The 17630-nt window shown below is 39.3% G+C and overlaps 1 long non-coding RNA gene across 4 annotated transcripts; it reads right to left on the reverse strand.

The window, feature by feature from the left end:
* Window positions 1-477: 477 nt before the first annotated feature.
* Window positions 478-13322, reverse strand: LOC127083800 (uncharacterized). Of its 4 annotated transcripts, none has more exons than XR_007788535.1 (3): window positions 13200-13322; window positions 809-1123; window positions 478-733 (listed from the first exon to the last, which is right to left on the reverse strand). It is a non-coding gene; the product is annotated as an uncharacterized LOC127083800 (long non-coding RNA). The 4 variants fall into 4 exon arrangements; XR_007788537.1 differs by lacking the exon at window positions 809-1123 and adding an exon at window positions 12780-13094; XR_007788538.1 differs by lacking the exon at window positions 13200-13322 and adding an exon at window positions 1229-1351.
* Between the last annotated feature and the right edge of the window lie 4308 nt (window positions 13323-17630).

Below are 17630 nucleotides of genomic sequence, written 5' to 3' on the forward strand. Positions count from 1 at the left end.
AGGATACCAAATGTTCATGAGGCCACGTTGACAACACATCGTGTATCATTAAAGCATCTGAGGCCAATTTAGCTATGGTATCCATCCTAGAATGCTGGAAATTGCCCTGCCTATCACAAACCTTTTCTCGGCAAAAGATTGATACAATTTCAATGAAAACAGTGGAAGCAATTAAAGATGCAAACAAGCGTAGGGCATTTTATTTTGCTGCTTTTGAAGGACAAACTGAGATTTGTAAATACCTGTTGGAGGATTTGAAGCTCGAAATTGATTCGAGAGATGATGATGGAGAAACTGCTCTCATTCATGCTGCACGACAAGGACACTTTGATACTGCAGAAGAACATTTCCTACATAACACATGACCACAAGGAACTAATGTTATATCAACCTCATAGCTCAGACAAACCCGAAAAGTCCATGCCGCTTTTGCTGTATCGGCCTCTTTTGTTGATCGTTCAACCTTTTCCTGTACAATACATTACAATGTGATTTTCTTGCAAATCTACCGTTTTTTGAAGTAGAGCCTGCTTCTCAGCGTCCGTATTGATCCCAGCAGCAGAAAGAATTTCATTTACAGCATGTACCAGTGTCCACAGCGCTGTATTTTGGGGAAATCCACTTGGTATTCAACAACAGCAAGGGGTAGCTGCATCTGGTGCAACTCTATCTCCTGTAAAATCATCTGATATTTCCTCGAGTGGATTACCGTTCAAACTAAGAGGCAGCCCGTCTGTTAGAAATAATGATATCAGTAATAATAGAGCATCCAAATGTCTCAGAATGTTGTGTTTTAGGAGTACCAAACCCAAGACATGGCGAAACTTGTCGGTATCCGGCTGAAGCTAATGTTCAAACTTTGCAGTTTAATGAAGCAGAGGAACTCTGTCAAATGGCTCTTGACATTCATAGAGCAAATAGTTCGACATCATCATTCAAGTGTAGTAGCAGATAAGGGCTTCCTCATCTCTTCATCATTCACTCTACCGCCACCGCCGTTTAAACTTCCAGTTCAGTTCAGGATAATGCTAATATGAAGAACTGTTGGTTTCTCGATAACAATTTTAACGGTGTGTCGGATGAGATTCTTGGGGAAGTTGCAATCCATATCTTCAATGTTTTACTGCAGTAACAAAATAAGGCAATCAGTGAAGCGTTGAAAATTCAAGAAAGTTCCCAATTTGGAATTGGGACAAAAAGCGATCAGAAAAGCTAAAGTGCAGATTACCTTTCCGGAAGATAGCATCGAACAAGACAACTCGTTTCTGAGCGGACAAAAGCGCTTCTGGAAATTTTCCCCATTGAGCTCTTGAGTATCAATCCGAAAACCCTAATCCTTGAGATAAATAGAAGAGAGTGAATCAGAGAGAGGGGGGGCTAACACGAAAATTGACACAAAACCCTAATCAGAGAGAAAGACGGAGGTGGAGGCGGAAAGCTACCAAGCAAAAAACCCTAAATTCCCAAATCAAAGAAAAGGACCGATTGAAAGGAGTGAAAGGAGGGAGACTCATTACCTGAGCTGTCGTTGCCGTCGGAGGTTCGAAGGTGAGCTCTTTTGTTTTGTTCAGCCATTTTTTTGTCGTACGCGAGAGAGGGGTTTTTGGTGAGAAGAAGAGATTGAGAGCGAAGAGGAGATTGAGAGCGAGTTCGCGAGAGAGTGAGACGCAGGGAAGCAGAGAGGGTATCGCGAGAGAGAGATGTGAGATTGAGGGCATCTTGTGATTACAGTGTTTTCTTCTTTCTTTTTTTTATTCCCTTTTATTTATTCCATTTTTACTTATTTAGTTAGTAAGAACAACTTGGAAATAATTAGTTTTTTTCTATGTTTAAACCTCTTAGATTTTCCTTTAATAGTATTTGCATTTACTAGGGTATTAATGTAGCATTTTAGTATTCCCAATCAATCAGCATCTAAAACCCAACAGCCATGCGGCTGGGTTTAATTAACAGTAGACCAATGGTTTTCTTCTATTTTAGTTTTTATTTTAATCCTTCTTTTTTAATTTATTTTAGTTTATATATTTAGGTTAGTGTTAAGATAACAGTTAGTTGTTAAATAGCCTAGTGGAGAGAGGGTAGTGCTGTAGTCTCAAGAGGGGTGGGTTCGATACTCGTAGATAGCATTTTTAGTATTTCATTTCTTTTTAGCATTTCATTTTTTTTATTTCTTTTTAGTATTTTATTATCTTTTAGCATTTTGTTTCTTGTAATAGTTTTTATGTCCATGTTTTTTCATTAAAATCCATCATGCATGCAAAACCATTTTAAAACTAAAAAAAAATCATACTTTTCTCGATTTAATATCGAGCCCCCTTTTTCACACCCTTGTAAGTCGATTGCTTTTAAGCATCGCCGCCGACCTCACATAGCTTACTCTTGGGCTTTCTTACAATGAGCCGGTTCTCTTGCACTTACACTCATGCATTATTTGTTTGGGCCCGATTTTATTTATTTCATGATTGTTTTAATCCCCATTTGACAAATGTACCCCACTTCCCCAATGTGTAATAATTTTGTACTTTTTATTTCTTTTATTGTTTGGTTGTTTAATTAGCTACTAACACAAGAACAAAATCAACAAATTTCAAAAATACAAAAATATGACTCGATCCAACGTCGAGTACTTTCTCAATAAACGAACCAACTTATTTCTCCATCCTATTCCATCCCATCTTTTTCAAACTTTCATCAAATGCTTGATTCAACGTCAAGCCATTTTCTAATAAAAACTCAAAAAATATTAATTCATATTCAAGACCTTTTCAATAAAGATGGAAGTGGAACGTGGTGTATACCACGCACTCCTGAGACTAGGATTCGAGATGTATATCTCGCCAATCCTAGTTCTCGCCATCATCCAAATTTATCCACTTTGCTTTCTCAAACACTCAGTCAAATCTTTCTCAAACGCCCAATCAATACTTGATCTAGGTCAAGTCATTTTCACAATAAAAAACCAAAATAACTAATTCTTACTTAAACATTTTTTCAAAGGTGGAAATGGAACATGGTGTATACCATGCACTCCCAAGGTTAAGATTCGAGACGTATGCCTCGCCAATCTTAACTCTCGCCATCGTCTAAAATTGTCAATGTGGTTTCGTCAAACCTTTTTCTCAATCAAATCTAAGATACTTAAATCTTATTTAAGACTCTTTCAATAAAGGTGGAAATGGAACATGGTGTATACCATGCACTCCTGAGGTTAAGATTCGAGACGTATGCCTCGCCAATCTCAACTCTCGCCATCGTCTAAAAATTGTTAATGCGGTTTCGTCAAACCCTTTCTCAATCAAATTCTAAAAATACCTAATCTTTATTAAACATCTTTGCAAATAAGATGGAAATGGAACATGGTGTATACCATGCACTCCTGAGGCTAGGATTCGAGATGTATACCTCGCTCATCCAAGTTCTCGCCATCACTCAAAATACATCCAACCAATCAAACTTTTTCTCGCCGCCGTGCGACTAATCAAAGAACCTTTTTCATAAATGAAAGATATGTTGTCTTAAGTGATACAAAACAATGTTTCGGCCACGATTGTTGAGTAGAGTTAAATGACGCTTTTCCGAATGTAGATTTATAAATCCGTTCGATGTGTGGTATGCGTCCACTCCTCATCTGTTTTGGGTAAAACAATGTTTATGTCGATTAATACAGTATAGCTTTCGCTAAAATCGACCAACAAACAAACATTTTTCTACCCAGAACTACGTAAGCCTTGATTTCTCTTTTGAGATACGTAGGAGCAGGATTTTTAAATCTTGTCAGGCCCATTAATAAAAAACTTAGGTTTAGTCCTTCGTCCAAAAATCCAAAAACATTTCTTCTCTCTTTTATTCTTTCTTTCCCACCTAATAAATTGAAAAGCCTAACATTTCAAACTAACATTAATGCACACCACTGACCTAATGGTTCCCGTTGAGTACAACGGACGTGAGGGGTGCTAATACCTTCCCCTTGCGTAATCGACTCCCGAACCCGGATATTGGTTGCGATGACCATATCTTATCCTTTCTTTTGTCTTGGGTTTTATCGATATTTCCCCTTTCCTTTTTAGGAATAAATAAAGTTCGGTGGCGACTCTGTTCAGTCCATCATTGCGAGCGTGCGATCGCGCTTCACTTTGAAGTCGTATCCCCATTTTTTCGAGGTGCGACAGATGGCGACTCTGCTGGGGACGATAAAATCCTAAGCGAGTCAAGCCTAGTTAGGACGTCTGTGTGCCTTTGTTTGTTTAATTGTGTGGCTTTTCCTTATTTATTGCTTTCTATTATCTTTATTATTATATTGATATATTTGTTGTATATTGGTTCCAATGTGTTGGTATTTGGGTTTTTGATTGCAAACCATGTGGGAAAGACTCTACACCTGAGTCTAGAGTGAAAAAACACATAAGATAGGACGATGGTTGAGTAGTACAGACTCCCGAGGTGTATACTTCGTAAGAGTCGGTACGAGAACCTCACTTAGAGTAGATCCTTTTGCAAATATTGTCGCCCGAGGTGTATACCTCGTAAGCGCCGATGTTTCAAAGGGGTCCATGACTCTAAGGACCTTTTAGAACATTAAACCTTTGGCCAACTAGAAATGATGGTTGCGTAGTATGGATTCCCGAGGTGTATACTTCGTAAGAATCGATACGAGAACCTCGCTCAGAATAGATTCCCTAGATGGAGTTGATGACCGGAAAGTATTTTCCGTAAGCGTCAAACAGTCTTTCGAATCCATGACTCTGAGTACCCTGTCTAGAACCCAGTCGATGGTTGCGTAGTACGGACTCGCGAGGTGTATACTTCGTAAGGGTCGGTACGAGAACCTCACCCAGAATAGATTCCCTCGATGGAGTTGACGACCGGGAAGTATTTCCTGTAAGCGTCAAACATTCTTGTGAATCAATGACTCTGGGAATCCTTTGTAACAAAACCTTAGATCTTACCCGGTGAGAACCTATTCTTGGAAAACAATCAGATTTATCAGTACCTCGGACTTTTGAACCCGTGTATTGAAGAAAAACACAAATATGCATGGCTTGCATTGCATTCATTCATTGCATTTGCATCGCATCATAATGCATGTCATTCTCCAGACAAAATACCAAAAAAAACTCATCCATCTTTTGTCCGTGAAGCAAAGTGATTCTCAACACGCGAAGAGCAAAGAACCATGTCTCAGGAGATGATGGACGAGCTAAGGAAAAGCCAAGAAGCACTGAAGGAGGAACTTAATCTTTTGAAGATCCAAATGAGATGGGTCTTGGAAACCCTGCAAGTCTTGTTGAGAAAAGAGGGTCACCCAATGTACACTGTTGCAACAAAGAGAGCTACTACCCCGCATTCATCTGGTGTCACCCCGGGTCAAGGGAAATTCTATGTGGCAACTCCTCATTTACCAGTATATGGACCTCCCTCAAGACGTCATCAGCAACATCCTCTGGCCATTCCTCCTCAAAGTCACCAAAGCCAGGTTCAGAACAAAAATCAGAATCAGAACAAGAGGAACAAGGATCACAATGACTCGATTCCGGTGCCATATAGCAAGCTCTACCCGCAACTGATCCAAAATGCTTTGGTGACACCTCGAGCTCTTACACCTGTGTCACCAGACCTGCCATGGTATAATCCAAATGCAACATGTGAATTCCATAAAGGGGCATTGGGACATAACCTAGATTCTTGCTGTGCGCTAAAAGCCTTGGTACGAGGACTGATTAACAAGAAGAGTTTAGTCTTTGAAGAAGATCACCCGAAGATCAAGTGCGAATACCATACTGGAACAATGGGGCACTCCATCGAGGAATGCAAGAGTTTTAAGCTCAAGCTGGAAGGATTAATTGACATAAGGTCACCAACACTCAAGGAGGAAGGTTCAGGTACATATACTTTGATTTCTGGGCCAGATAATGAGAAAGGGAAAGGACCCTTGAAACCCCTTAAGGTTTTGTACCACAAGGAAGATGTCAGGGATATGGCTAATGAGCTATCATTGTTTCCTGGTAAGAGCATTGAGATACCGTCTTGGATTTCCAATGTCGCGACCCATACCAATGAAAGAAAAGGAGAAGTGAGTAGTGGATCCAAGAGAGTTGCGTGCAACGATGAGATTGAAGGAAAAGAATTTGAAGATCATCCTGCCAATGTCAAAAAGCTTGTTGATCCCAACCTTCAAGTGGCTGAAAATGAGCAGTTAGCAATGCCCAAAGTGTTGTACCAGCAACCACCACCTTCTGGTCTTCATTACCAACGATCCTGGTTTTCTCCTCATCCAAATCAACAAGCCCAAGGCCTGAGATATCAAAATCAGCATAGGTTTCAAAATAACTTGGAAAGAAGAAATGATCCTCGACATCCAGTCTTCATGACATATAGCCAACTCCTACAACCTCTGATTCAAAACTCGTTGGTGGTTCCCAAGTCTCTTAAGCCGGTTCCACAACCTTACCCACCCGGGTATAACCCAAATGAGAAATGTGGATATCATGCCTGGTCAGAAGGACACTCAACTGAAGACTGTGACGCTTTCAAAGCCAAAGTACAGCAGCTGATTGACAACAAGTACATAGCCTTTCAAGAAGGAAGCTTGGTGGTAAATGTTAACCTATCGACCGGATAAGTGCGAAGATCTCAAGGGGTGCCCCCCTAAGTTAATGAATCAAGATTGAAGAAGGCATTCCCTAAAGCTGGCAATCATTTGGTTGTTTCAGCATTTCTTTTGTAGTTTCTTTGCATGTTGACTGTTATTTGCTTTTAAACATTGTTGTTTTATTTAAATTGGTAAAGATTAATGAAATGTTTATGCATCTTTTGAATTGATCCATTCGTATTCACTCGTTTTTCATTTATGTTAAAAAATAAAAATACTCCTCTCATTCACTTTTGTTTATCAAACCGTTGTGCTAACAAAGATTTGAGGGAGGATGATGAAAATGAAACACCTGAAATTGTTGTGGTATGCTTCTGAGTAAAACCTTGTCGATGATGTAAGGCATTGTTTCAAATCCCCAAACACTGAAGAGATAAGGAGTTAATCCCTAGTCAACCACTTTGAGCCTAGAAGTTGGTGTTTATTTCGGATCTAAAACCCTTAATCTTAACCTGGGGCAGGGTAGTTATGTTCAGATAGTTTGATCGTGCATTCGATCTTTCAAAAAAAAATCGTCCATATATACACCCTCCAATTAGGTTCAACCACATGTTATCCTTCGCGCACATGTTGAAGTGTCGAAGAAGTTAAGAAAAGCTAAAATTAGTGTTGGTTGATCCTTATCCACCAATAATATGGCAGTCAACACCTTTAAAAAAAAAGATTGAAAAAAGCTCGCTAAGTCAAATACCACAAAATGACTTAGGCAAAAGTTAGGGCATCCCGATGGACCGAAAGCTTCAAAGAAGTGGTCCAGGCAAAATAAGGGATAAAGAAAAACAAAAAAAGGAGGTCATTAAATCCTCAACAAAAATAAAATAAGATGACTGCCATTTCAAGAAAATTCGTCTTGAATCCTCATCACACCTTCGAACCCTCTTGGAAGTCGAATGCGTGTATTGAATTGACTGAATATAGGAACTGGAGATCATCAAGAAGAAGGGGTGGGTAAAAATAAATTTGAGCCTTATATCCTTTTGTTTCAAGAAACCGCGAACCAGACCACGTTATAACCCTTAAAAGACCTAATTGAGGCAGGGTTTATTTTGAAAGCATACTACAACAAGGTTGTGTTAACCTGACTCCAAACGATTTTTGTTAATCATTTTGATGACACCAACTTGCGTACTGTGAATGACTTGATCAACGACTCGTTCACTGTATTTCACCCGTTCATATCAATAAATTTTGATTTCAAATTTTTGCATAAACACTGCATTAAAATTACCATTTTTGAATGAACAATCTTATTTGCGAGTCAACACTTAGCATCAAAGAAATTCCATTTACAGTTGAAGAACTTGATGGAGTGAAAGAAGTCTAGTCAGGGGCAAATCACTTTGAGCATCAGTTAATTCGAGCTAATCACTCTAAGGGTCCTCAAGGCAAGAGTAATCTGCTTCAAGAGTCGGACCGGGGCAAGCCACCTCAGAGCTCAGTAAGTCCAATCACTCCATGGTTCAGTTAGCCAAGAGTAATTTGCTTCAAGACTTAGACTGGAGTAAGCCACCTCAGAGCTCAATGAGTCCAACTATTCCAAAGACAGTCGACCAAGAGTCTGCCATTCCAACATTTGGTTAGTCAAGTTCAGACCACTGCAAGTTACAAACGCTTGGGGCATGCCATCTCGAGGTAGTCTCATGGCAGGTTGTTTCCAAACCCATTCTCAAGGTTAACATTGCCAAAGTCTCAACAAACTGGGGCAAGATGAGCCACAGAGGGGCAGAACCTCTTTCTTCGTGCTTTCAAACTGCTCAAACAAATTCTGCCATACGTCAACAACTATCGAGTTTAAGACGAGTGCCTGAAAATTATGCTAGCACGATTCATTGATCCTCCAAAAAGGATCCATTGGCTAAGTTGTGGCTATCAAACTGGATAGAATCCTCCTTTGACAACATCTATCATAAAATATTTGGTTGAGTTCTCGGTGTTGAGGAATCATGAGCTTCCATAAAAAGCCTTTACCAACTCCCAGTCCACTCAGGTGTCAGCATTCTCATAGCATGATCATTCATATATCATGCATAAAAGGAAATTCAAATCATGCATAGCCGAAATGTACTTCGTGCTCATTTTGCATTGACCCAGGTCTTGTTGTTGATCCTATATCCTTTGACCTTTGATTCCAGTCTGTATTTGGTGCCCTTAAACCATTATCCGGTTTTTGCAGTCATTTTCAAATCCAACCCAGTTGGCACCTATTAGAAAATTTTCCATTAAGGTTCATTTTCTTTTTGGATTATCCGATGAATTTCCGGATTACTCCTTGGTTTATTGATGAATTTCCATAACTGGTCTGATGTATTTCCAGATGTTTCACCATCTATCTGAGGTGTTCTCTGATGTGTCTATATTCTGATGTATTTCCAGAATTTCCTTGATGTATTACCGGATGTGTCTGTATTCTGTTGTATTTCCGGAATATCACTTGTAATTCCGATGCATTTCCAGAATTTGTTTCTTTTACTCTCTGATGAATTCTCAGACATGTCACTTTTATTCTGACGAAGTTCCAGAACCCCTGTGTCATTCCCTGGAATTGTTTCAAGACTCATTGGTGTCTCCTAAAGATCAGTTGTTGCTAGGCTTATTCCAAGCTCAGTTGCTACTAGAACTCATTTCAAAGTCCAATTGTTGTTGGCAAAATCCGTTAAAAGCTGGTTGTAGTCCATTGCTTACGGTCAGAGTCCAATTGTTTTTATTCCGGGGTCCGGTCATGCTTGAACCTACTCTGAAGATTCTTTGTTCAATCCTATTCAGGTCTTATACGAACCTGTCATTGAACCTTTTTATTCCGGGGTCCGGTCATGCTTGAACCTACTCTGAAGATTCTTTGTTCAATCCTATTCAGGTCTTATACGAACCTGTCATTGAACCTTTTTATTCCGGGGTCCGGTCATGCTTGAACCTACTCTGAAGATTCTTTGTTCAATCCTATTCAGGTCTTATACGAACCTGTCATTGAACCTTTTTATTCCGGGGTCCGGTCATGCTTGAACCTACTCTGAAGATTCTTTGTTCAATCCTATTCAGGTCTTATACGAACCTGTCATTGAACCTTTTTATTCCGGGGTCCGGTCATGCTTGAACCTGCTCTGAAGATTCTTTGTTCAATCCTATTCAGGTCTTATACGAACCTGTCATTGAACCTTTTTATTCCGGGGTCAGGTCATACTTGAACCTGCTCTGAAGATTCTTTGTTCAATACCCATTCAGGTCATGTATGAACCTGTTTGTTGAACCCCTATTCCGGTATCAGGTCATACATGAACCTGTTCTGAAGAGTTTTCTCCTTGATTATCCCCCAGCGTTGTCAGGTCATACATGAACCTGTTGTAGCATCTTTTCCTTTATTCGGGTTTAGTAAGTCATGTGTGAGCTTACCACCGAAATCCCTTGTATTCTAAGTATCGATTATCAAATCTCACTTTGAATACTTCCCAGTGTGTGTCTGACTCTCCAGCAGGATTGTCTCCCCAACAAGTTGTTTCTTACCATTTGTCTGTCTCCCTGTGGATCATCAGCTTTCCCCACAGTTTGGTCTGTCTAAGTAGCATCTCCTGTCAAGAGTCCATCATATCCCTAGCAGATAAAATTACAAAAAAAAAAGAATCATGCATCCATGCATATCCATGCATATCATGGCATATCATGGCATATCATATCATATCACATCATGTCATGGGGATTCAGGATCAAAATCCGGGTCTTCTTAGTATTTAATCATCTCCCACTATGATCATATGAAGAGTGCCCTGCTTCATATTCTCTAGTTGAAGACGCTTAAATAGGGGCAACTGTCACACCCTGATTTTGACCCTGATATTCGTATCATCATTTCATTCATTTATTCCTCATGATTTTGTTCCTCTAATGTGGTACTCCTTTTTCGTGAGTGTCAAGTGATCTCCTAGGAGCCGGAATTTTGGAAAGATCTCGAAGGGCTATTTTGTTGGATATTAAGTGGGCATGCTTAGAATTTTTGCTGCCAATTCTTTCTCATGCTCTCAAAAATGGGATTCATTTGGAGGAAAACTACACTTTCTTCTCAGATGACACTCTGAGATGCATTTTTGGTAATCTTATTGATGAGAGCTTTGAAAATGTTGGAGGGAGTTCTGTTTTATCCATGCTTTAAAAAATAGTTGCCAAAGTGACACCAAGTGCAGTTGTTTCCTGTAGTCATGAGATAGATGCACAAGTTATTTGGAATTTGGTGCATTCATCTTGGATATTACAAATAAATTACAACAAGCAAAGAGTTGCTTTGGTTGCGGCTCTTTTGTCATCTTTTTGTCACCTGTTTTACATCCTTTGTTATTTAATGATGAGAGCATGCATCAAAGAGGCAATGCACCAGGACCACTGAATTGGTTTATTGAAAATCCTCGGACAATTCGACCTTCAGCGTTGCACTTAACAGGGTTATGGCTATTAAATCCTATAATTATAAAGTTTTATTTGAAAGATTTTAAGCTACTATCCCTATACGGTTCAGTTGCATTTGATGAGGATTCTTGAAGAGTTGTATGCACGTGTATTGGTTGCTGTTCTGTTTTACAAGTTGGCAGGCTTGGCCTGTATGGTGGAATCACCAAATGAAGACGTAGATTTTATGGCAGCATTAGATTCTGCGGTCAATGATAAAAATCTCGCCAAGGAGCTATACAAAAAATATAGTTCTATTCATAGGCATTGTCCCTCAGACAATTGGCTAATTCCCAAAGGTTGCATCACTATGAGTTGGAAAAATAATAAAACACGACATTAAAATCAACAGGCTGGAAACATTGTTTGGAATAAACATGGGCAGATTTTTGTGCAGGAATACAACAAATTCTATATTATACCTGTTAATGAAGCTGCTATATTTATACAGAAATAGAAAAGTTGTGACCGTTGAAGATAAAAAGACGCTGAGTTTCGAGTTCCAAATACTATTGATCATTTTTTACAAAAAGAATAACAAGAAAAGGTGAGACTCATTCAAACACCGACGTACATCCGGCATCGGTCCCTGTTTCAAAAGCGGTTGTTTAATTCTCCAACAGTTGCAAGTGAGAGCCTCCATGCTAACTCTTTCCATGTGTGCGTTACCTGCGAAAGACCAACCGAAGATGTAAATCTATCATGCGTATGGCAACTCAACAACTCAACAATGCACATGAAGGATGGTTAGAGACCAAGAAACTACCATTTCCAACACTCAAACCTGCAGCATGATGACAGAAAAAACCAGTGATATGCTCAGTATTAATTCAAGCCATGATTCTCTATCTGAAAATGCCGAGAGTAAACAGATCTCGATGAATAAGTATCAGGATACCAAATGTTCATGAGGCCACGTTGACAACACATCGTGTATCATTAAAGCATCTGAGGCCAATTTAGCTATGGTATCCATCCTAGAATGCTGGAAATTGCCCTGCCTATCACAAACCTTTTCTCGGCAAAAGATTGATACAATTTCAATGAAAACAGTGGAAGCAATTAAAGATGCAAACAAGCGTAGGGCATTTTATTTTGCTGCTTTTGAAGGACAAACTGAGATTTGTAAATACCTGTTGGAGGATTTGAAGCTCGAAATTGATTCGAGAGATGATGATGGAGAAACTGCTCTCATTCATGCTGCACGACAAGGACACTTTGATACTGCAGAAGAACATTTCCTACATAACACATGACCACAAGGAACTAATGTTATATCAACCTCATAGCTCAGACAAACCCGAAAAGTCCATGCCGCTTTTGCTGTATCGGCCTCTTTTGTTGATTGTTCAACCTTTTCCTGTACAATACATTACAATGTGATTTTCTTGCAAATCTACCGTTTTTTGAAGTAGAGCCTGCTTCTCAGCGTCCGTATTGATCCCAGCAGCAGAAAGAATTTCATTTACAGCATGTACCAGTGTCCACAGCGCTGTATTTTGGGGAAATCCACTTGGTATTCAACAACAGCAAGGGGTAGCTGCATCTGGTGCAACTCTATCTCCTGTAAAATCATCTGATATTTCCTCGAGTGGATTACCGTTCAAACTAAGAGGCAGCCCGTCTGTTAGAAATAATGATATCAGTAATAATAGAGCATCCAAATGTCTCAGAATGTTGTGTTTTAGGAGTACCAAACCCAAGACATGGCGAAACTTGTCGGTATCCGGCTGAAGCTAATGTTCAAACTTTGCAGTTTAATGAAGCAGAGGAACTCTGTCAAATGGCTCTTGACATTCATAGAGCAAATAGTTCGACATCATCATTCAAGTGTAGTAGCAGATAAGGGCTTCCTCATCTCTTCATCATTCACTCTACCGCCACCGCCGTTTAAACTTCCAGTTCAGTTCAGGATAATGCTAATATGAAGAACTGTTGGTTTCTCGATAACAATTTTAACGGTGTGTCGGATGAGATTCTTGGGGAAGTTGCAATCCATATCTTCAATGTTTTACTGCAGTAACAAAATAAGGCAATCAGTGAAGCGTTGAAAATTCAAGAAAGTTCCCAATTTGGAATTGGGACAAAAAGCGATCAGAAAAGCTAAAGTGCAGATTACCTTTCCGGAAGATAGCATCGAACAAGACAACTCGTTTCTGAGCGGACAAAAGCGCTTCTGGAAATTTTCCCCATTGAGCTCTTGAGTATCAATCCGAAAACCCTAATCCTTGAGATAAATAGAAGAGAGTGAATCAGAGAGAGGGGGGGCTAACACGAAAATTGACACAAAACCCTAATCAGAGAGAAAGACGGAGGTGGAGGCGGAAAGCTACCAAGCAAAAAACCCTAAATTCCCAAATCAAAGAAAAGGACCGATTGAAAGGAGTGAAAGGAGGGAGACTCATTACCTGAGCTGTCGTTGCCGTCGGAGGTTCGAAGGTGAGCTCTTTTGTTTTGTTCAGCCATTTTTTTGTCGTACGCGAGAGAGGGGTTTTTGGTGAGAAGAAGAGATTGAGAGCGAAGAGGAGATTGAGAGCGAGTTCGCGAGAGAGTGAGACGCAGGGAAGCAGAGAGGGTATCGCGAGAGAGAGATGTGAGATTGAGGGCATCTTGTGATTACAGTGTTTTCTTCTTTCTTTTTTTTATTCCCTTTTATTTATTCCATTTTTACTTATTTAGTTAGTAAGAACAACTTGGAAATAATTAGTTTTTTTCTATGTTTAAACCTCTTAGATTTTCCTTTAATAGTATTTGCATTTACTAGGGTATTAATGTAGCATTTTAGTATTCCCAATCAATCAGCATCTAAAACCCAACAGCCATGCGGCTGGGTTTAATTAACAGTAGACCAATGGTTTTCTTCTATTTTAGTTTTTATTTTAATCCTTCTTTTTTAATTTATTTTAGTTTATATATTTAGGTTAGTGTTAAGATAACAGTTAGTTGTTAAATAGCCTAGTGGAGAGAGGGTAGTGCTGTAGTCTCAAGAGGGGTGGGTTCGATACTCGTAGATAGCATTTTTAGTATTTCATTTCTTTTTAGCATTTCATTTTTTTTATTTCTTTTTAGTATTTTATTATCTTTTAGCATTTTGTTTCTTGTAATAGTTTTTATGTCCATGTTTTTTCATTAAAATCCATCATGCATGCAAAACCATTTTAAAACTAAAAAAAAATCATACTTTTCTCGATTTAATATCGAGCCCCCTTTTTCACACCCTTGTAAGTCGATTGCTTTTAAGCATCGCCGCCGACCTCACATAGCTTACTCTTGGGCTTTCTTACAATGAGCCGGTTCTCTTGCACTTACACTCATGCATTATTTGTTTGGGCCCGATTTTATTTATTTCATGATTGTTTTAATCCCCATTTGACAAATGTACCCCACTTCCCCAATGTGTAATAATTTTGTACTTTTTATTTCTTTTATTGTTTGGTTGTTTAATTAGCTACTAACACAAGAACAAAATCAACAAATTTCAAAAATACAAAAATATGACTCGATCCAACGTCGAGTACTTTCTCAATAAACGAACCAACTTATTTCTCCATCCTATTCCATCCCATCTTTTTCAAACTTTCATCAAATGCTTGATTCAACGTCAAGCCATTTTCTAATAAAAACTCAAAAAATATTAATTCATATTCAAGACCTTTTCAATAAAGATGGAAGTGGAACGTGGTGTATACCACGCACTCCTGAGACTAGGATTCGAGATGTATATCTCGCCAATCCTAGTTCTCGCCATCATCCAAATTTATCCACTTTGCTTTCTCAAACACTCAGTCAAATCTTTCTCAAACGCCCAATCAATACTTGATCTAGGTCAAGTCATTTTCACAATAAAAAACCAAAATAACTAATTCTTACTTAAACATTTTTTCAAAGGTGGAAATGGAACATGGTGTATACCATGCACTCCCAAGGTTAAGATTCGAGACGTATGCCTCGCCAATCTTAACTCTCGCCATCGTCTAAAATTGTCAATGTGGTTTCGTCAAACCTTTTTCTCAATCAAATCTAAGATACTTAAATCTTATTTAAGACTCTTTCAATAAAGGTGGAAATGGAACATGGTGTATACCATGCACTCCTGAGGTTAAGATTCGAGACGTATGCCTCGCCAATCTCAACTCTCGCCATCGTCTAAAAATTGTTAATGCGGTTTCGTCAAACCCTTTCTCAATCAAATTCTAAAAATACCTAATCTTTATTAAACATCTTTGCAAATAAGATGGAAATGGAACATGGTGTATACCATGCACTCCTGAGGCTAGGATTCGAGATGTATACCTCGCTCATCCAAGTTCTCGCCATCACTCAAAATACATCCAACCAATCAAACTTTTTCTCGCCGCCGTGCGACTAATCAAAGAACCTTTTTCATAAATGAAAGATATGTTGTCTTAAGTGATACAAAACAATGTTTCGGCCACGATTGTTGAGTAGAGTTAAATGACGCTTTTCCGAATGTAGATTTATAAATCCGTTCGATGTGTGGTATGCGTCCACTCCTCATCTGTTTTGGGTAAAACAATGTTTATGTCGATTAATACAGTATAGCTTTCGCTAAAATCGACCAACAAACAAACATTTTTCTACCCAGAACTACGTAAGCCTTGATTTCTCTTTTGAGATACGTAGGAGCAGGATTTTTAAATCTTGTCAGGCCCATTAATAAAAAACTTAGGTTTAGTCCTTCGTCCAAAAATCCAAAAACATTTCTTCTCTCTTTTATTCTTTCTTTCCCACCTAATAAATTGAAAAGCCTAACATTTCAAACTAACATTAATGCACACCACTGACCTAATGGTTCCCGTTGAGTACAACGGACGTGAGGGGTGCTAATACCTTCCCCTTGCGTAATCGACTCCCGAACCCGGATATTGGTTGCGATGACCATATCTTATCCTTTCTTTTGTCTTGGGTTTTATCGATATTTCCCCTTTCCTTTTTAGGAATAAATAAAGTTCGGTGGCGACTCTGTTCAGTCCATCATTGCGAGTGTGCGATCGCGCTTCGCTTTGAAGTCGTATCCCCATTTTTTCGAGGTGCGACAGGTATGTTATGCTTTCCAATTCCTCTTCTCCATTTCCTTTTGGGTTCACATTTAGGTTTGGTTAGGGATTGGAAAAATTTGAAGATTGACACTTGAAATCACTATGCATGTCTGATTTAGATTAGGAATAGGATAGAGTTGGAGACCTTGACTGTTAGAAGTAGCATACCTCACATTTTTGGAACCCTAGGAGGCTCCTAGAGATTTCCTGGTTCGCAGGGTTCGCGCCGCGAACTGGGAAATTCCAGGCCCATGTTTTTATGCTGATTGATTGCTAACTCTCTTCATGTTTTGTTGTGTGGTTGTTCTGATGTTTAATGCAGATGTCAAAGAGAACCAAAACCACGGCTCCCGCTCATCCTCGTTCTTTAAGAAGGTTCATAAGTGACGAACACGAGGAACGATTCGAAAACCTTCACCAGATTTGTGTACACCGAGCCATAGAGGCGTTGAAAGTAATTTTCCCACCCTTGCTTTTTCAGTTCTTCAGTGAGGTCGACACCATTGCGCTTCATGTTGTCAAAATCCACCAAAGTTTCACAAAGGACTTCCAGTTTATCAAAAGGAGTTGCGAGATGAATATGAGGCTCACGATCAAGAATGTGAGGTTCCTTGTAGATAGGAGTGGAGACGACGCTGGTGGTTGCAGGGTTTTGTTGACTGGAACTTGGCGCTTGCTCAGTTGAGTTCATCTGTTGAGAGAAGTTGTATACTGAATGTTGTTGAGAATCCATGAAGAAGGTTGAAGATGATGATGAATGTTGAAGAACTTGGTAAGAACTGCAAAAAAAGCCTCTGAGAGAGGAGAGAACTGAGAGAAAGGGTTAGGTGAGTTCGTGAGTGTAAAAGTGTGAAATTGTAGATTGTTAAGAGTATATATACACAATTAGGGCGCATGCAAAATGACATATAAATGAGAGTTTAACAGATAACACATTAACCGAGTAAGCACGTTAGAGAGGAGAATGATTACAACTCATAAATGATGTCTAATCCCAAAATCAGCACACTGCTCGAGGAGATATCAAGAGTCTATTTCTTGATTACTGCTAGACAGCTGTCTAGAAGTTCCAAGGTCAGACGCAAGATGTCCCACGTGTTACTTTATCTGATCTTCAAGAATACCAAAGGGCTGGTTCTTGGATATTTCTAACTCAGATGACTTCTAACTGGTAGTAGCATCAGAGTCAGATACATAATCCAACTGTTTACTGTAGCACCTCAAATTTGCACCTATCATTGTACATACATTCTCATATTAGGTCATAACATAACATGGTCCACTGCATAACATTGCATTGTCCTATTTGCCTCAAGTGCAAGCCAATCAAGAGAATTAGGTCAAACTGGTCAGGAGATCAGTCAGTCAAGCAAGCAAGTGCATTTCTCAAGGAGCCAAGGCCCTAGGGTTGGTCCAACATGTTCACATGACTTGGGGATCCATTTGAAGTGTTTTGGTCAAGGATTGGATGTTCAGAAGTCATCATTCAA

The sequence above is a fragment of the Lathyrus oleraceus genome, chromosome 5, assembly GCF_024323335.1.
Source record: "Lathyrus oleraceus cultivar Zhongwan6 chromosome 5, CAAS_Psat_ZW6_1.0, whole genome shotgun sequence".
Classification (NCBI taxonomy): domain Eukaryota; kingdom Viridiplantae; phylum Streptophyta; class Magnoliopsida; order Fabales; family Fabaceae; genus Lathyrus; species Lathyrus oleraceus.